The sequence below is a fragment of the Notolabrus celidotus genome, chromosome 3 (assembly GCF_009762535.1).
Source record: "Notolabrus celidotus isolate fNotCel1 chromosome 3, fNotCel1.pri, whole genome shotgun sequence".
In the NCBI taxonomy this organism is placed as follows: Eukaryota; Metazoa; Chordata; class Actinopteri; order Labriformes; family Labridae; genus Notolabrus; species Notolabrus celidotus.
The window spans coordinates 13,556,498-13,577,437 of record NC_048274.1 but is presented as its reverse complement, the minus strand read 5'-3'; the positions used below and the strand labels follow the sequence as shown (position 1 = coordinate 13,577,437).

The 20,940-nt window shown below is 41.0% G+C and overlaps 1 long non-coding RNA gene across 1 annotated transcript in view; it reads left to right on the top strand.

Moving 5' to 3' along the window:
- LOC117810012 overlaps positions 1 to 20,940 on the top strand; it is a 156,674-nt gene that overhangs the window by 40,230 nt on the left and 95,504 nt on the right. The window lies entirely within an intron of this gene.

Here is a 20,940-nt window from a genome sequence, read left to right as displayed (position 1 = left end):
TTTTACATCCAGGTTTGCTTTGATTGACAGCTGCTGTAGAGAGAAACTCTGTAGGACCTCGGGATGGTACGCTGTAGGGCGGAGCTTGTTACCGTGGAAACACAAATTCTGCAGACTCTGGCTGCAGAAGATTTAAAAGATGTCTGCGTTCTGGAACGGGATATTTTGGCTTCAAAACCGTTCAATGGGAAAAGGCGGAGCAATGCTGTCCATTATATATACAGTGCAGTGCTTTCTAACACTGTAGCATAGATAGATGAGAACCCAATTATTTTCTTGTTTGTAGACTGCATTGTTCAAAGCCTTGGTTTGCGGTATCTTGCATGGTCTCAGAAGGCTTTGCAGAATCATGTATTCATGCCAATACTTGTTGTATATTGTGACCTCAAACTCAACAGATAACACCCCTTCAAGAGCTTTCCTTTGGTCGTGTTCAGAAGGTGCACAAAACTTCTCAGATTGCCACACTTAGCGGGTAGATGGAGGATCCTTGAATGGTCTAAGAGCAAGCTTGCATCCTCACAGACTCATCTGAAAACACAGAGAAACTGTGTATGGGGGGGATAGAATGCTGCAGTGGATTTAGCCAGAAGACTGAACTAGTTGATGGAGCTCTGGTATAGACGCCAAGATCGCTTTTCAGTGTTTTTTTTTGTACAAACTAGCAAGTCACAAAGACATTCTTATGTCAGCGTGAAGGCCAAGCTCTGTGTATCCATCATTGTATCTTGTCTGTCACCGTCTTGACATTGTAATTGGATTTTCACATTTATAGTAACAGTTGTTGCTGTGCAGGTATGTGGACGTGTCCGTGTTCATGTGAATACGTTGTGTGTCTATTGCCTCGCTGCACTGCACTTGACACTTACCAGCTAATGCTTCCAAAGCGCCCGCCTTCTCACGCCTGATGAACCAGACACAAGTGCCAGAGGGTAAACATGTCCACTGCCACATGCCTCTTTCCTGAACGGTTGCATTTAGCATGCACCACAAGCCAAAGTTGGTGGTGGCATATGCATGTGTCTACTCACACATGCAGAGCCATCTCTAATGAGCTTAATCCTGAAATACACACCAGTCAAGGGCTGTGTTAAGCAGTTATGTTAACTTTTGCATGCACAGTGCACTAACATGGTTGTAAGCTGAATACTGCATTATTCAGACTAAGTGGATGGGGTAATTAAGATACTTGTAGTTACTTCATAATTCATCTGCATTTAAGACTCAGCGGTCTAACTGAGATAAACAGAGCTGGCACATGATATGATGTTGAATGAGATAACATGGCACTTGTGCAGAGAATCGTTGTCTTTTCTTATTTAGCTTCCAGCTAGTAAGACTTGAGTTGGAATGGTGGTAAATAAAAATTCATTCTTTCATATACTCTGCCAACATAGCCCTTGCCTGTTGTGCTGACACCAGTTAGTGGTTCAGAGAAGAAATACACTAAACTCTGCAAGATTGACCCTGAATTTAGGGTATACATTTTATGAAAATATGTTATTTTGAAATAAATATTAATATTGATGGTGTCAGAGGTGGGTAATTTTAATAACTTTTGACTGTTGACTTCATTTCTGTTGGTGCCATATGATATGAATACACAAATAGAATGGCTGCAACTACTACAGAATTACTTTTGTGAATAATGTCATGGTTAATCTAAATTTTCTAAACATTTTATCACTTCAGAACAAAGTTAACCCAAAAATATGTGAAGTGCTTCTGTGATGGCAATAGAAATCAGTGTATGATTGAGTGACTAGTCCCATGGTTTGAACAAATACACACTGATGATAGCCTGACATTATACTGTGTATTGATTATGCATGTTTAATACTCTTCCCAGTGCAGCTGAAGGAAAATCTAAGAGGCCCACAGCTAATTAGTCACTTGTCGATAACTGACACAAAGATGTATTCCAGGGGATAGGCAGCTACAGCTCAGCTCTCCATAAAAAGAAACAAATTGGAGGAGAAGACGTGTCCATGTGAATGCATTAAAAGCTAACTTAATGACAAAACAGGATATGAAATGCACAGATTATTTTTGATTTTTTCCTCAAATCCTTAAAACTATATATTAATGCTGAAACAGTCCATGCAAAAAAGTCAAGATTATGATCCAAGCTTTTGTCAGTTCATGTGTGTTAGAGGACAAAAAACATACACACATTGTTACTGATAAGGACCCATGCTATACACAAGATTACTGCAGAGGCTTGCCAAACATCTAAGGGTGTAATGATTCTTATTAACAATGATTCAATTTGTATCATATTTGCCGATACGATTAAAGGACGATATTGGTTCATTTAAAGGTGACATATCATGCAAAATTGACTTTTTAATGGTTCTCTACCTGAAATATGTGTCCCTGGCATGTCTACAAACCCCCCGAGAATGAAAAAAATCCATTCTGCCCCTGTTTTGATTTCTACACCTTTCTGTAAATGTGTGTGAAACGAGCCGTTTCAGACTTCCGTGTTTTTGTTACGTAACAACAATATCCGGTCTGTCACGGAGTCAGAGCTCGGAGCTTGTTCAGTCCATGGACTGTATAAAATAATACTGAATCCCCCCTCCGTTTTTCATTACCTGCACACATGTGTGCTAACAAGGAGCTTAGGAGGGAGGCATGCTAGTTGTAGGCTGTCTTAATAAACACAAAGGTCGGTTTTACTCACCACGTCTGCAGATTTGAAGATCTAGTGGATGATTTTTATTTATCATGGAAAAGTGCTAGCGCTAGTTAGCATAGCTACATAGCTACATGTCGTAGCTGTATACCAAGACACACCTCGACATACTGATAAATAAAACAACAAGAAACACTAAATCTGTGACCAATCCTTCAGAAAGGTCCTGCTGCAGGCGCCTCTCCATCAGGATCAGATTCTGGATCAGATTCAGAGGGTTGAAGTAACGTGATCTCTGAGCAGCCGTGTATATTCAGCCAACATGTAAACATTAGATCAACGTGCTGGACAGCCGAGGCACATCCACTTCCTGAGGGGGCGTGGTCAGAGAGAAAACAGAGTGAACTGAGGAGGACTGAAGAAAAGGACTTTTCAGGCATGCCAAAATCTGATTTCAAAGTGTTTTTTTGAGCATAAACTTTAAAGACATGTTTTGGAGACCTCTTAGACCAATATATATTGATGAAAAAAGCGTGATATGTCACCTTTAAAACGATATGATCCGAAACGATTCAGTGACTTGAAATCGATTCAGTAACTTTTTATCCAAAAATTCAACCAGTGTGACCGTGAAATAAATACCTTGATACTGGACAGTCCTAGATTCCTGTTGTTTCTTATAAAGGAATCAGGTATAAATTAATTATGGATATAAACGTTGTGTGAAATCCCATGGCGCCTTAGTAGGTGGTTTGATAGATTTGTGGTGTTGCTGTGGTATTTTACTTGACCTTTACATATCCTACAAACAGCGTGCGACTTATATAGAACATCTCCGTCTTTGCAAGCCAAAGTGTTTCCATACACTAAACCACAATGGTGGCTTGATAATTTCTCGCTCGCCGGCTTCTCCTCTGCCATCTGCCATTCTATGTTTTGTTGATATATGTCGTTCGGAAGGCCAACTTAGAGAGCACAGATCGATGTAGTTGGATAATAGGAATATTTACACCCACAAACAACTGTGAGAAATGGTGACACAACTTTAGCGTTTTTTAGAAGTACTCAAAATCAAGAAAATGAAGATAAATGTGACCTTTCATTGCACAGTCTGGAAGTCTTAGCTATGGGAGGACAACAGAAATGTTTGTGTTCATAGATGAGCCGAAGTGTCCTTCAAAAAAGGTAATCTCTATGGAAGGGGTGAAAGGTCATATCCTCCAAGTTGCCAACCACTATGCTATGCTATTTTTTTGTGAAACATGTTGTATGTGTATTATCCTTTTCTGCTTTTATTGCACATCCACAAAGATGTGAGTTGTTTGCCAAGGACACAACGTGGTCATTATTTGCAGACAAACTGAAGCATTTGATGTTTTTGTTCCAATTATGCTGATGTGGTAAACACAAACAGGATAATACAAGTAATTCTTGGTGTTTGAGATTAATTTCCTGCTTTAGGACAGCAAGGCACTTGTGGGTCATCAGCACCATGCATCCAGATTGCCAGTCCCTCCTCCCTTTAGCCCTCACCCCACCTCTTCTGCCTGCAGTCTTGTGTGCAGCGTGCTCTGGTGGCTAAAGGCACTCGTTAAAGTCCATAACTTATCTCACGTTTGAAGCTAATGGGAAGAATACTGGCTGCAGTGAAAAATAAATTACATTTTTCCCCCCTCTCTCTTCCTGCCCTCCTGAACCTGCAGCGTAATATAGCAGCGGTGAGAGTATGCATTACAGATCTTAAGCATTAGAATTTATCTGTGCTCGCGACGCTGACTGATGCATTTGGAAATAATGTACTGGAGCTGGGCATTACAGGAACCCCTGTAACTAATGGACAGCTCCCGCCCGTGGCTGGCGATGTATATCATTCAGCTGGACTACCTCATCAACTCCCAACAGTTCTTTACAGAGCTTCCTAGCAAGACCAGCAACTCAGGGTTTACATTAAGACTGGTGCAATAAGAGCCCCTCCCTTTTTTTCTGTTTGCCTCCGTTTCAGTCAAACCATTCATTTAGTTTGTAAATCCTTCAATTAGACTCAATCACAGAGTTATTTACACTTTCTTTAAAGCATGTGCAAACATAAAACATGGTTAACATGCAGTAATGTGAATTTATATCAGTATTTTATTGTAACCTTCCATTAAATTACCCCTTCTTATTGTAAAGGGTTGCATGTGCTAGATAGCCCATTTCATATTTCAGCCCATCTCTGCAGTTCTATGCAGCTTTAAGTATTTTTAACCCCAATTTTTGGTTTAGCTCATCAACAGTAGTTGATTCAAACAGGTCGTACTAATCACTTTCTGTAAAAGCACAATGGTTTTTCAATCAAACAAGCTCAGAGAAGCTGGATGATGAGACAAGGTTAATACTAGATAAAATAAAAATACACAAGATTTGCTTTTTTGGAGCTGGTGGAGTGAAACAGACCTAAAAGGGCTATGAAAAATTGAGAACTAATTATAATATTTATGTGCAGATGTTTTCAGGCTTTTTGTTCTCTCATGGCAAAAAAAACAACAACTAAAATGCAGATTGAAGAGTAGATTCTGGTGTTTTTGATCTGGTGCTGGGAAACAGAGGGCCCATAGAGGCCTTTAGGTGGAAATGAATCCCTTGTATTTTAACTTTGATGATGTTAGAATTGGTTTCCCAATGAACATTTGATAATACTAAAGGCTGATTTATACTTCTGCGTTGAATCAACGGCGTACCCTACGCCGGGGGTCCGTGTAGCTCCCGTACCTACGCCGAGGCCTACGCACGTAGCTGACGTGCACCTCCTCCAAAATGTAAAGGCTGATTTATACTTCTGCGTCGAATCGACGGCGTAACCTACGCCGTAGGTCCGCGTAGCTCCCGTACCTACGCCGAGGCCTACGCACGTAGCTGACGTGCACCTCCTCCAAAATGTAACTACGCGTAGAGCCGACGCGGACCGCAAGCCCTGTGATTGGTCCGCTCGACGGCTTTGTCTTTCCCGCATTCACAGCACTTCCGGGGTCCCGGACATCGGCCACACATCGGCCGTGTATTTCATCTCCTCCTCTCTATTCTTCATGTAATCATGTCTGTATGACAAACAGCAACATGTATCAGCTGTAGATTAACATAACACGCTCTGAATCGATGTGGAAAAGTAAACAGAGATCGTAGCGGGACCGGAAGCAGGCGACCGGCTATCAGAGAGACCGCACTGCCCTCAGGCGTTTCGGCGGAGAATTGCTGTGCGACACAGACACACCGACGCAGAAGTATGAGGGGCTCATGTCCGCGTCAGCCCCTGCTGCGTAGGGCGACGCAGAAGTATAAATCAGCCTTAACTCCCCGTAGAGCCGACGCAGACCGCAAGCCCTGTGATTGGTCCGCTCGGCGGCTTTGTCTTTCCCGCATTTACAGCACTTCCGGGATCCCGGATATCGGCCGCACATCGACCGTGTATTTCATCTCCTCCTCTCTATTCTTCATGTAATCATGTCTGTATGATAAACAGCAACATGTATCAGCTGTAGATTAACATAACACGCTCTGAATCTCTGTGGAAAAGTAAACAGAGATCGTAGCGGGACCGGAAGCAGGCGGCCGGCTATCAGAGAGACCGCACTGCCCTCAGGCGTTTCGGCGGAGAATTGCTGCGCGACACAGACACACCGACGCACAAGTATGTGGGGCTCATGTCTGCGTCAGCCCCTGCTGCGTAGGGGAGACGCAGAAGTATAAATCAGCCTTAAAACCTTAACAGTGCCATAACAAGGTGCACTTAAGACAAAGCAGGGATATCATGAATGTCAATTTTGGTCTTCAAGACTGTCATATTTTTAATGTATGAAAATGCAAGTTTGCACATTTTCAAAGTGATTTTGAGGACTACAACTGAGTACACTCATCACTCCTTTTCTGAATGCTGATATCAGTTTTTAACAGTTTGTTGTAGATTGTCCTTGTGAAATTCTGCATTTATCAGGTGTTTTTTAGTTTTTTAGTATTTATTCCTGGCTACTGTGTTTAAAAACAAAAGTTATTTTAGTCTATTTTAACATTATTTTACTCTTTATGACAAGCCCCTTCTTGCACTGCTGTAGTCACTGAAATGTTGACTGTTGACTGTTGTTTGTCTGTTTGTTAGTGTTTGTGTTGTTTATCAACAAGCTGGTATACTGCAAACCAAATTGCCCTCCTCTGGGATTAATAAAGTTCTCTGAATCTGAATCTGGATCTGAATCTGAATCTGAATCTGCATACTGTTGATTGCAATGTAATTATAAACAGTTTCACTTTCCTTTTTTTGCAACTAGCAATAGTGCAGTATCCTTTTTGCTTTTAAATATTTGGCTTCTTTTTCTATTCAGATTAAGTGAATCAAAGATATGTGTTGTTTAAAATTATTAAAGCTGAGTTTCCTAACTTATTTTCCAAATGTAAACATTTAACATACATATTGCAGGAAGGAGCCCATTTCCGTTGCACAGGACTATCAGCACAGCAGAAAGTATTCCTCTCTTCCCGCCTCTCCCTGGCTCTGTTCACATTCCTCCCTGCTGCACATTTTTATTTAATGGTATTTATGTTTTAATAGCTGCACCAGACAGTAGCTGCTTGTCTCCAAAGTAATGTAAAGAACAAGGGATAGGTCAGATGAATTCCATCCACACAGAGGTCAGAGAGACAGAAAATGAATAGCAATGTGGATCCCCCAGCAGGCAGCGAGAGAGAGACGGACTAATAAGAGCATAACAGAAGAGGAGAAGGGGGCCCTTGGGAACCAGCATAAAGGTTTTCAGTACATTTTTAAAAGAAAGTGGTCTGAAAATATAATGATGCCTGCTTTGAAATGCATCAGTAATCAGGGAAGGAATTTGTTCGAGGATATGAAGTAGGATTGAAATTCCCCAGTTGTGTTGAAGAACAGGGTTTGTAAGTTGAGGGTTGGGTTAAAAGGGCGAAAGGGGAGAATATAGAATAAAATATGTGTGTGCGCCAGATGGAGGCCTTTCTTTCTTCCTCTCTGCTATTTTTGCAGGTACACGGGGTAGAATATACAGAAAGAAGTCTGTATTTTTAGCTTCATTATCTCTTACGCATTTTATAATTTATTACAAGTACATCTCAGGCAAAGATCATTCACATAGAAATCCTCACACAGGGCAATAGTTTTTATGAACAAAGTCAGACTCACAAATCCAGGCAGACATTTCCCAAATAAACTGAGTAACAAAAAAAACAACAGGTGCCATTACCTGCTATTGAACTGAGTTGGATTAGGTATTATACTGTAGGTATCACACTCGGACCCTGATAAAATATTCAGCAGACCTTTGTATTTACTGGACTTTTTTTTTATAATTTAGCAAACCTCTTAGTGCTAATATTTAAAAAGTAAATGCCACTTCAAAGAATACAACTTTTTTTTAACCTTTATTTAATCAAAAATAGAAAACCAAAAGGTTATGAGACCTAAAAATAATATTTCACTACTACCACTCAGAGTGGTTTTTCCTGTTGTGCTGAGTCCACAGTATAATGCTGTCAAATTCATGTGTAAATGAAATCTCAGTAGTATAAATGGTAAATGGTAATATTATACCACTCCATAATTGGAAAAAGCAGCATTTTGTATAATGAAAGGAGAACGTGGGAGCTGTGTGGTAGTGAAGTGCAGTCTTAAGCAAATTTTCTGCCACTGTGGATTTAGGAAATCAGTTGTCAGCAGTCTTACTGCCTAATCCTTTGGTGTACATTCAATGAGCACTACCAATGGGAATATACTCCAGATTTGGTTAGTATTGAGTGTCATAGAAAATATATGCAGTCCTTCAATTTAAATAAACCTTTTTGTAAATTGTTGCATGTCTTTGTTGTCTCATATGGTTGAGCTAGTTCAGGCAGGCAACTCAAGCTGTACTAATTTCACATTTGCTGTACGTCACTCCCACAGTCACCTGACAAATGCGTCTTCCTGCAAGATTTCTGGTCCCTGCCTCTGCTTGGCCAAAGCCACTGATGCCCTGCACCAGTGCTGCACTCAAACTTTGAGCCCCGGCATCCACCTGCAGGCTCCAACTAACGGGGATTAAGACATTATCTCATCCCTCCTTAATTTATGCATACAAAGTTAATCTGCCAGGAGTGATGAGGCTCAGAGCCTGACACCCAAACACTACGTTCTGCTGTTGCAATAAAGTTTTGACCAATGAAATGTGAGTTTACTGACTGAAATGTCAAGTAGAAGTGTTGATGTTCTTCTACATGACCAGAGCTGGGATGAGAATGTTCTGCTTGCACTTAGGGGCTCAGACATGAAAGAGTTGACTCTACGAGACAGACTGTGCTATTATGGTATTCCCCGTCCCAGGAGAGATAATGGCTCAGTGGAAGTGTTTGAATCTATATTCCAAGGCTTTAACAATTAGCATTGTATTGTAATAGAAGAAGCCCATGCACTGATGCACTGGTCCTTCCTGTGCCATGGGATATCAATGTAAGGATGGGACATTTGGAGAAAGGTAGGTAGGTGGTTCTTGAGTCTGGTGGGATAGTTCAGTTTTTTTTTTAACCCCTCTCTATCCATGGATTGATCTGTGGTAGGAGTAGTAGTAGTAGGAGGAGGAGGAGGAGGAGGAGGAGGAGGAGGAGGGAGGAGGCAAAGGACTCAGGAGGTTACACAAAACTTGGAGAAAGAGACCATAGGAACTGAGTTTTGGTCTTCACCGTTGACCTTTACCACTGGTGCACAGACGCAGTGAACTCTATCAATCCTCAGGCATAATGATGGGTGTGTCAAACTCCCTTTAAAAAGGTGACTGCCTTGTAACTGCAAACCAATGCTGCCACACTGTAATGGGTCTGTGTGAAAAGGACCTGTTCAAACTGGTGGCCAACAGACGGATGGCTATTACCTAACAGCTCGCCATTAAAAGGTTGACTGTGCCAGTGCCGGAATAGAAATGCTCCATAGCCGGTCCAATTTCATATAATTGTCGTCGGCTGATTGTTTACTGAAGTGCACATTTCCAGTGTGCGTTCATCATGGCTCCACTAGATGTTTTATTTTATTATTTCCTTTATGTCATTTTACTGTGGAGCTATCATTTATAATTTACCAAACTACATCATCCCATCTGCACAGGCTTGCTTTCAACTAGGCTCATCATCCCCCTGAAGAGTGCCTCTTCCTTTTTGGGAATGGTTCCCAATAATACATTTCATTTTCAGAGCATTCAATTATCCCAATTGCAGATTGAGAATTTCAGTCACCCTGTATTTATTTTTGCTGCACATGTATTTCAGCCTGGTTCCCTGATAGCTGTACCCACACCCTCGGCCTCTGCTTTGATGTGGATTATCACTGAGCTTCAATGTTGCCCCCAGTCACTCTGTCAGCACCTTTTGATGATTCCTCTGTATGACTCCAGATAGAACTTCACATCAAGAGTCATTATCATTTTGATTTCTGTCTGAATGAGAAGAGTGACCCCTGGCACTTCCCCTTGATGACGTGTTTTGAAAGAGACCTAGTGGAAGTATGAGAGGTTATAGGTTTGGTAAGATTGCAAGCAGATTTGTCTAAGGGAAATTGAGACAAAATGATTGTTGTGGGAAAACTGCATCGATTCAAGCTCATGCAAATCAAGATGTAAGACCAGCTAATTCAGCTCTATACAGTTGTAGCTGCTGTATGCTGCTGTGGGCTCACTGTTTTGGATTTGTAACTCACATGTAGAGTGAATTATTCTTAATGCTTCTAATAAGAAATGTTTTTGATTGGTTTAAACTAGATTTAAACTAGATGTTGATAATTGTCATTATCCCCCCCCCCCCCCCCCCCCCCCCCCCGTCTATTTATTTACATGCAACAACTTCATCCTCTCTTCTTACATGTGCAATACTTTTTTTACCCATCTTCTCAGTTCTGCACATTGTTTTTAACCTATGTTACAAGTCTGTGCATATTTCTTACTGCATCACTGGTTTTGTAAGTATTTGTAAATGTACTTATTTAGTTGTGTATATACCATAGACTGTATGAAATATGGACTTAGTATCAGTGACGTCACCCATCTGTTTCTGAAGCGCTGTTTTGAGGCCAATCGTCGGGGGCAGCCATATTGCTGCTGTCGGGTGATTGTGATGTAAAGAGGCGGGCTTTGAGCCTCCTAGCCAACAGCTACAGTGTTCCCACCTGTCAGTATAGTCAGCTGTGCCTCTCATTGGAAGACTCGTAATCTCAATATCTTCAAAATTGCCGTGTTATAGAAAAAATTCACCCACAATACAGTGTGTGCCGATTAAGAAATGAGCTATCCAGACTATACTCGTCTTTTGTACCAGGCTGTAAACATGTTTATTTCTGCTGTAAAGATCGTCTTTTATGAATTGGTGTGTATGTGGTTTCTGGTACTTCCGGAGCCAGCCTCAAGTGGATCCTCGATGAACTGCAGTTTTTAGCACTTCCGCATTGGACTCGTATTTTTAGACTGGAGGTTGCTGCTTGGTATATACGCTCTTAAGATATGCTTATTTCACTTTCATTAATTTTAATTGCTAATAACTTTTTAATAATTACTGTTTTGTATGCTCTTGTTGACTTAATACTGTTTTGCACTATCTTCTTTGCTGCTGTAACACTGTACATTTCCCCTTTGTGGGACGAATAAAGGAATATCTTATCTTATCTTATGATGGTTGATACAGTTGCTATAGTTTGAGCATTTGCTTGTTAATGCACTCTTTTATGGTGGCTCACATTTACGTAATTTAGGAGAGAGACATACAGAGGCATAGAATAAGATGCCTGCTTCCTTAGAACCTCAACGCCTTTGACGTTTGTGTTGTCAACAAATTGTTGGTTTTATCAGTTAGATTTAATTCAATCCAAACAGTTGATATACTGTTGAAAACACTGACATTTTAGTTTGTCCAGTTCTGATTAATTGGTTAGAGGCACAAAAGAAAAACAGTCTTTGTCTGTTATTCTAGGTCTTATTATAGCAGCCGTTGAGGAAGACGGCGTCTCTTGACAAGCTTTTGGTCCTGCTCCTTCTATGTGAGTCCACGGAGCACCTGCTCTTCTTTAAGAAGCTTTGTATATTAATTCAGTTCAAAAAGCTTATTCTTTCTCACTACTAGAGAGGGATTTTTCAGGACCCTGGAGTGACAAGTACTCTCTTTGTGAGTGTCTTTTCCACCGTAGGTTTTAAAAATCACCTGTGATTAGCATGCTAATGATTGGTGCTGAAACCCAGGAAGATCAAGACAATTGAAGTACTTTCTGGGTGCCTGAAGATAACAAATAACCTTTAACAGATGAAATGTTCTTCTTCCATTGAGTAAACTCCTAATTTTCAGAGCAATTTGTGAAAAATACTGGAAGTAATCTTTTCTTTTATGTTTTAGAGTCACACATCTGCCTCCAGCTCATTGTAGTTAATTATACTGAGGACCCTGTATTCTCATCTTTTCCTTTTTTGTTAGGATCCTAGTGGATCTGCATATTCTCTCTCCCCAGCTCTACTTGATGTTGCCCGCTGCTTGAGCTCTGAGTGGTTCATTTAGCAAGCCTGGTGGTGCTGCTTTGTCACAGTGGAGAGAGATCAAAGAGGCTACTTAATGCTAAGGTCTAGGCAGAACAAGAACACCCAGTTCAGGCAGTGTGCTGTGGCTGCTGTGGCTAGTATCGGGTAAAAAATAATGAACGTAGCGTAATAGTCTCTTCAGAAACATAAGCTTCTGACATTATCCAGTGGAAGCAGGGCTTCACCTAGCTCTCCTTGGGGAAGCTGGAAATAAAGAGAAGCACAGGTACACATGTGGCCAGGTCACAGTGCTGTCGAGTCAACACTGAACAAATAAAGAGTGTGGGTGGGATGCCTACACGCAGGGTATGGTGACTGGCTTCATAAGGAAACAGTGTCATGTAGTCAGAGAGCCTGTGTGAAGATACTTGGAGGACTACCCTTAGCTTAAGACATTTGCCCCATAGTTCACAGTGAAGGCTTCCTAGGGACCCATGCACACAGCACTGGCAAAGGTGTGTTTGCCAATGTTTTATTCAAAACCCAAGGTTATTTATTCTTTCTTTTACATGTCCCTTTGTTCACTTCCTCCATGTACAGTCTTACATTTCTTCTCAAATTTTGAAATGTATCTTTCAAACGCACACATAAACATGCCAGACACTCATAGGTTGTGACCCACTGTGCTACAAACCTTGCCTCAGTAGTTGTTAGAGGAGCCCCACCATTCTCAGACGATAACTGTAGTGTGCACACCAGCTCATCTCTCTCCATGCACTGCCCCGGGCCACAGACTCCAGACAACCCCTGCCTCTTTACACTCCCCTCATCCACCTCACTTCTACACTCTCCTTTTATTTCTCTCTGCCTCTCTCTATGTATCTTCCTCCCGTCTTAACACTGACTCAAATCAATTCAGTTTGCAATCTTATTCCGGACATATCTACTTTGTGTAGACAAAGTGTCTCAACTCTTACATTATTACCTTAATAGGTCTTGACAAACAGGTATAACCATAATGTATAACCACTCAAGCTTACATGACGTTTGGACATACATAACTCACACACCAATATAAATTGGACATTATACAACTAACTAGTTTGTGTTGTATGTGTACCATCGGATAAATGACAATCCTTGATAGTCTTCATATCTACAATAAATTGCTACTCAGAAAGTGTTTTTTGTTGCCCTCATTACCGCCATACATTTCTGCTTTCAACATGTTTTCTTAAAACAAGGTAAATAATTAATTTCTTAGCTTTTATCTTTAGTAAAACATGCTTGTCATGCAGTAACAACGTCTGAAGTTTTCACTTCCACAAGGCACTCCAGTCATGAAGTCAGTAACAGGCTATGGAAATGACAGGCTTTCAACTTTTAATGTAAGAGCAACCCCATAAATGTACTTCTGAATTTCTTTTGGACTTTGTAAATAGTTTAAAGGTCTTCATGCTATTGAAATTGCTGTTTACTCCTAAATTCATAAGGATGAGTTCATACTACTCCTCTTTGGACAAGGGGAAATTATAATGTAATGGAGCCCTGTTTTCAAAAAGTATGTGTAATGAATGTGAAACTTTCTTAAACCACCTAAATGTTTCCTGAAAGCATCGTAACACAACCTTAGCATAATGCATCATAGTAGATAAGAGCAAGTATGCATCTTTGTGGCTGAGAGCCAGGAAGCTTTAAACCTGCAGTAGGAGCTATGAACTACATCCTTCAATTAGTGTCATTTTCTTTGTTTATTTGACTTTATCGTGCAGCCTAAATGGTTATGATGGCCTCTGGTGCTCTCTGTAAAAAGTGGTGCAACAGAACATTATTTTCTTAAATTGAATTTTTATTTTTATAGCATGTTTCCTGACAAATAGGTAATGTATGCTCAGATTGTCATTATTACTTTTGAATGGTTTCTTCTGTATGGATTACTGAAACTCATTTCCTGGTAAACAAGTAAAACAAAACAGCGGAAGTTAACCCGTACTCTTATTTAAGCACCTCAGTGTTTTCATGATCAACATGTGTTGTGCAGTATTTCTTGAACTGTTTGCGTGACCACTACGGCCCCACGTTTAAACATAAGTAATGCAGTTCTGTCATTACTGGCCACAGATGTAATTGCTGCGGCTGAGAACTTTTTGAAAGGCTGCCTGTTTAATGACTTTCCAATCATGGCTCATGTTAGACTCAATGTGAGAGCCAATGTAAGGCAGAGAAGCAGCCTGTCCCTCTGTACTAACCCTGAGGCTTCACAAAAGACCCACTATCTTTTCACATCGCCACGCAACTGGCAGTTTGCCTAAAGACCATGGCATTCAATTAGCTCTAATGAATTGTAATATTGTGCAGTTTGAATCAGCTTCTATAATTCTGCGTAATTGTAGCATCATTTCTGGATGGGTTTGATTACAATGACATCTGTGACTGAAAGAAGGGCAAGAGTTCAACCAGAGAGGGACGTCTATCTCCAAATAGACTCACTTTCTTTGCCAGTGTTATTGGTCTAATTGTGCAAAAATGTGCAAATATGATGAGACAACTTTTCTCAGCTTATTCAATTTGCAAGGTCAGGCACAATGAACAAGGCGGTTATAGCTGCTGAGACAGTACAGTGCCCAATTAGATGAGGTCCTTTCAGTGATAAGCCGCACTCTCTGTGTACTAAAGCAGTGTGACCTTGAAATCATTGTACAGATTAGTTGAAGCTGTCCAGACTAACGGTGCTGGCTTTTGCTTTACAGCCTCTCCTGGTTAGCCAACAGTCTGAGCAGCAGTCTGGTTGGTAAGAGTTGGGCAAGTGCTCGAATGCATTCCAGTTACACAAAGCTTTGCTGTCATGTCTTTGTTTATTTAGAAGTTAATGAAACCTAATGCTAACTGTGAAGGAATCTGTCTTTCCCTGCGCAGACCTATCCTATCCTCTCTCATTTCTCACAGTTTGACTGTCTTCTTCTCATCCTCCTCTCTCTCAGTATGGTGGTAACGCATTGAAAAGGAGAACCAAAGTCACACTACATTAGTTTTGTGGTGGCTGTTGCTGCAGAGAGCCATTACTCTTTCCTGACAGTATCAAAGAGAGCAGCAGAGCTGGGCTGCATCTCGTCTCCCACTCTCTCTCTCACCATGCACCACTCGCAGGAAATTGCCTCATACTTCAGCAAGCAGGAGGTGAAACGGCAGCGACACCCATGCATGTGTCACTTTCTGGGCGCAAGGCTTGGGTGGGAGTGGGCTTTGGTGTCACACACAAATGTTGGCTGGGGAGCAGTAGAGGAGCACTGCCCGAGGAAGGAGAGGCCAGGCAGTGCAACAGAAGCTGAACTCTAGCTGTGTACAGTGGTGACGATTTCTTGGAGTTGGGAGGCTGTTTAGACTGAACTAGACTGACTGTGGACTGCTGTGGATCCTGGATCATTGACGTGTGCGTTGTAGATGTTGTGAATTGTTGTTTCGATTGTCCTTTAATGTACATGGTAAAATGACAAGCATAGTCAGAACACAGACTGAAGAAGTAGCTTTACAGGGACTTCTGGAAATCAGTGAAATAGTCCGTATATAGATCTTGATTTTTTTTACATCATTTGAAATGCACAGCGTCTGAGATTTTAAGGCTTGTGTTACCAATAAAATGAGTGGGAGGATGATAAACTACAGCACTATGAATAAAATGTTATCTATATTTATTTGAAACAAGGCATAAAAAGAATAAGTGAGGAATGAAAAGGAGGGTGAATGGTTTTGGTCCAATGACTTGGAACTTAAGGTTGAAAGTAGGGATGTAAACAATTAATCGAGTATCGCTTCATTGATTGTTAAGAAATCACTCGAAACACGCAATTTCGTGTTCAATTTCCGTCACGTGGAACAAACATCATGTGGTCTCATATTACACTCAGCCATAAGGGAGGTGCTTTAAGTTTAAAGTATGTTTCGATGTGAAAGACAGCTAAAAGACGCTCAGCTGGCGGCTGCGGCTGCGCGCCAGGTCTCCGCGTGCGCTTTTTAAAGATAACTGCTTCCAACGACGACACAAACACGAAGGTTGACAACTTTAAACAGGACATTTACCAAAGCCAACAGACTGGTGAGAATTGCTAATACGCTATGTTTGCAGACCAGCAACGTCAGAGCTGTCTGGGCTTTTCTGAATACACGTTTATTTTTCTCAATTAGAACGAGTAGACAGAAAACTAGACACTGTGAGTCTGATGTACTTTCTGTTAGTTGTTTGAGCCTTCACCTTTTAAGATTATGTCCGCAGAGAATATTTTTCATGAACCAGATCGTGATATTCAGCATGTTAAACATGTTGTACCCGTTTTCAATACTGTCTGTTAGGCCTAGAGCTGGGCGATATTGAAAAAGATGTTATCACGATAACATTTTTCATATCAGTTGATATCGATAATTGTCACGATTATATCAAATCATTATACCATTTAAATTTGAAAGCAGATTTTTTAAAAGTTTAAGAAATCAGACAGTTTGTTAGCTTGTATCTGGATTTAGTTCTCTGATAAGCTTCTTGAATCCCTCATTTTTTGATGGTGCTAACATCCTGAGTATCAGTTTATAGTTTATAGAGTATTGTTGTGAGAAGTGCACTCCCTTTTAAGGTTACTATGGATCACGGTATATCAATTTTTATCAAACATTTGTTATCTATATTGAGGAAAATGATATCACGATAATTATCATTATTGAATTATCGCCCAGCCTAGTTGGCCCATATGCATTTTGTTGCTGTTGAAAATATAACTCAGGGGAAAAACAACATGATCTAAACTACTTTATTGAATAATCGATAATCGATCGTTAACATTTCCAAAGAACGATCACAGAGTATTCATCAAATGTACATCCTAGTGAAAGAAACTGTGAGAGGAAGTTCACATCTCATGTGAAGGGTGTCAGGTGCTGTTACTGACATACTCAAAACACATATACAGTGCTTTTTAAAAAGCTTTTCAACTTGTGTTTCAGCCTGTAAAGAAGACAGTAAAGGTAATTTGTGAAAATCATACCTGCTGCATTAGCATTTTTGAGAATAAGGAGGTTTTGTTATGACTTATGACCTATGATTTATGCCCACAGAGTAATGGTGTTTTTGAGCATCTTATGGGGACTATCTGACATTGTATTAAAGTCTGCAAGGTAAGCATGACGCTTCAGTGCTTTGTTGAGTACTGGACTCTTCCTTGTTTGCAGAGAAAATGCATGCACCATATTTGGAGAGATAGGTGGTGATTCTTTTTCAGTGATGGATGGGGGGGTAAAATGTGTTGATGCCATTCCATCTTCTCTCGCATCTTGCCACACCGCGCCCATCATTCTCTGCAGATGTCTCGGGAGGACAAATGTTTATTGCTATTATAAAGCAGCCTTTGTTGTGATCATGTGTGCTCTCTGTCCCCTACTCGTTGTTTCTGTTCTCTTTTTTTTATGCTGGGCTGGGCTGGGAGGGAGGGGGGGGCTATGTTGCAGACTGCCGCCTCTGTGGCTCTGTGATTAGAAAGGGAGGGAGGAAGAGTGCTTCTCAGCAGGACTCTCTGTTTTATATTCATCAAAATAGCTGCCTTTGATTTGCTCCCTCTTTGACGTGTGACAGCATGGACTGCAGCACCACACTGCTGCTAAGGAAATCGTGCTCTTACCACCCCCTCTCTCACTCTCCCACACCAACCTAACCCCTCCCCCAACCCTTTCACCCATCGCTCCTTTCTGCCATCTTCCAGCCATGCCCCCTCCCAATCCGACGATTACAGTCCGCCACTGTTTCCCCACCACCTCCACCCCCTGTAGTCTAACCCTCAGGCCACTGCACCAGCTTATTAATTTCTCCATTATTATTGAGACTGCTGCTTGCCTCAAATCATCAGACTTTTGCCAAGGTCATCCTTCCTGAGAGTGTGCTCCGCCTCCTTTTTTGCACCTCCCATCTTGAGAAAGAGACGGATAGATGGGCTGAAAATACGGTGAGCTCACAGGCAGACAGACTGGCCAAGTGTAACAAAGTGACAAAGAGAAAATAAAAACCGACACAATGCAGGATGATGATAACAACAACAATACTGAGAGAATCATTAAATCACTTCCTCATTAGAACTCCAGTAGCAGAGGCCGGTTTACAATATGATGTTAACTTCATCATCCTCTTTGGTTGTGTTTACTGTATTTCCCTTTCCCTGATGGGTTGCATGTTTCTCAATGAATATAGGCCTCGTCTCTGTGTGTGGTTTGTCAGCATGTTTATGCCCCTGTATTAGTGATTGCATCAGTGATTACGTGTTGTGGAACAAACCTAAGCTTCAGCATAGCATTCAGCAACGTATCCTTCATTGTAACAAGATAGAAGGACGCACAGAACTGTTTCAGTCAGTGACCTTCAACTCCTCCACTGTTGGAAGCAATCTGTGGTTGCTTTGGTGTTGACACAGAAGCCCACCCCATAACCCAACACAACTATCACATCAGTCAATTCTGCCTAGTCTGTGATAACTCACACTGCAATCACATACACATTCATACATACACCTTCCCCTCACTGTTCAAACACTGTCCCATTTTCACCGTGTTGTGTGCAAGCACGCACATGCATAGCAATGTTTGAACAGAACCGCTCTGTACCCCAGAGACAGAGCTGGTTATTAACAGCATAAATTATTTAAGAAATTTTCAACTCTGCAAACACCGCTAGGAAGAGATCAGATAGACAGAGAGAAGAGGGGGTGGTGGTGACTCATGATGGACAAACTTTGGCCATGTGCTGCCTGATCCTTTACCCTTGTGCAGGTGCACAGGTGAGGTTTCTGACAAAGGAACATGCTTTTGAAACATTTTTACCTCATTCATGTTTATTCTAGAAGCTTCTGACAAACATGTCAAGTTCTACACTGCACAGGTTGTACATTTGCATTGTTGTAGCTGTGAATCAAAGAGTAACAACATTGTGACCAAGCGGCAACCTCCGGTCTCAAAATATGAAGCCCATGCGGAAGTGATATAAACTGCAATTCATTGAGCATCCGCTTGAGATTGACTGCAGAAACACCGGAAACCATATACACACCCATTCAAAGAAGACGATCTTTGCAGCATCAATAACATGTTTACAGCCTGGTTCAAAAAACGGCTTGGCTCTACGTAAGTAATTTCTCTATTGGAACACACTGTACAGAGGGGGGATTTTTTTCTAACACGACGGTTCAGAAGATATTAAGATTACCAGTTTTGCCCAAATAGGGACATGACTGACTTGACTGACAGGTGAGAACACATAGCTGTTGGCTAGGAGGCTCAAACCCCGCCTCTTTACCTCACACTAAGTTTGGTTGAGTTCAGAATTACCAATATGGCTCCCGCTGACGATTGGCTTCAAAACAGCGCTCAGGAACAGATGGGTGATGTCACGGATACTACCTCCATTATTTGTACAGTCTATGATTGTGACCAATATTGTCTCTGTGTTCATGCAGTACAGTTTTCTAACTTTGTTGTGCACTTACAGCTAGGGGCGGGATCATACACTGTATAAATAATGGACGTAGTAGCCGTGACCTTTCCCATCTGTTTCGGAAGCACTGTTTTGAAGCCAGTCATCAGCGGTAGCCATATTGGACATAAAGAAGTCAACCCAAAGTTGTGCTGTCAAACGAGTGTGAGATAAAGGCGGGCTTTGAGCCTCCTAGCCAACAGCTACAGTGTTCCTGGAAAAGTTGTAATCTTAATATCTTTGAAATTGCATTTTGTAGCACACAGTTATGCATTTCTCACTCATTATCTATACAGTAGGAAGTAATTATCACATAAGACTTTTTGGAAATGTTAGTCCAACCAACACTGGTGAGTGAAACTCTGCAGATTTGAGTGCATCCTCTGCATTCCTTTTAATTTACTTGATTAGCTCTTTCTTTCTTTCTTTCTTTCTTTCTTTCTTTCTTTCTTTGTGTCTTTCTTTCTTTCTTTGTGTCTTTCTTTTTTTCTTTCTTTCTTTGTGTCTTTCTTTCTTTCTTTCTTTCTTTCTTTGTGTCTTTCTTTCTTTCTCTCTTTCTTTCAGTCACTAGTGCATCTCTTATCTTATTTTCACTACTCACAACATCCAGCTGTCTTCTGGTATTACCCAGCTGTCCTCTTCTTCCTCCGCCATTTACCTGACGTTCACATTCCCCTCATTCATGTCACTGGTGCCACCACATGGAGTCATGGAGTAGCATCTTGGTAAGTCAAACTGAGGGGAAGTCTATTTAGAGCACCTTATTTATTCAATTGAAATATGATTTAGCCCTGGCATATAATAAAGGTGAAGAAGAACAAGATATATTGCGGTATCAATATTTTTTCCCAATTCTATGTACAGCCATTAGATTTTTTGCTGTTCCAGAGAGAAAGTTATCTTTCAGTAGTCAAAGTATTGGAATACACAGCAGCAACAATACTGATATGGATAGTGATGTGCAAGACATACAAACATGCATACATACAAACAGCAAAAATTATGATTTCATTGTTACTTTTAATTTCCTTGTACAGTACAACAGAGAATGCCATGGTAGAATGGATCAGTATGAGACAGATAACTATCCAGCTGTGATGTTTACATTTCCATCCCTGTGAGCTCTCTCTCTCATTCCTTGTCTTTATCTTAAGTGTCTCATTTGACAAGAAACCTTGAGTTCATCAGTGTTACTGTCGCTCTTGAAAGCTTTTTGCTTAGTTGACCAATACAGGAATGCCAACCGAAGTGAGAAGGCATCAAAGTAATAGCTAGTCACCGTG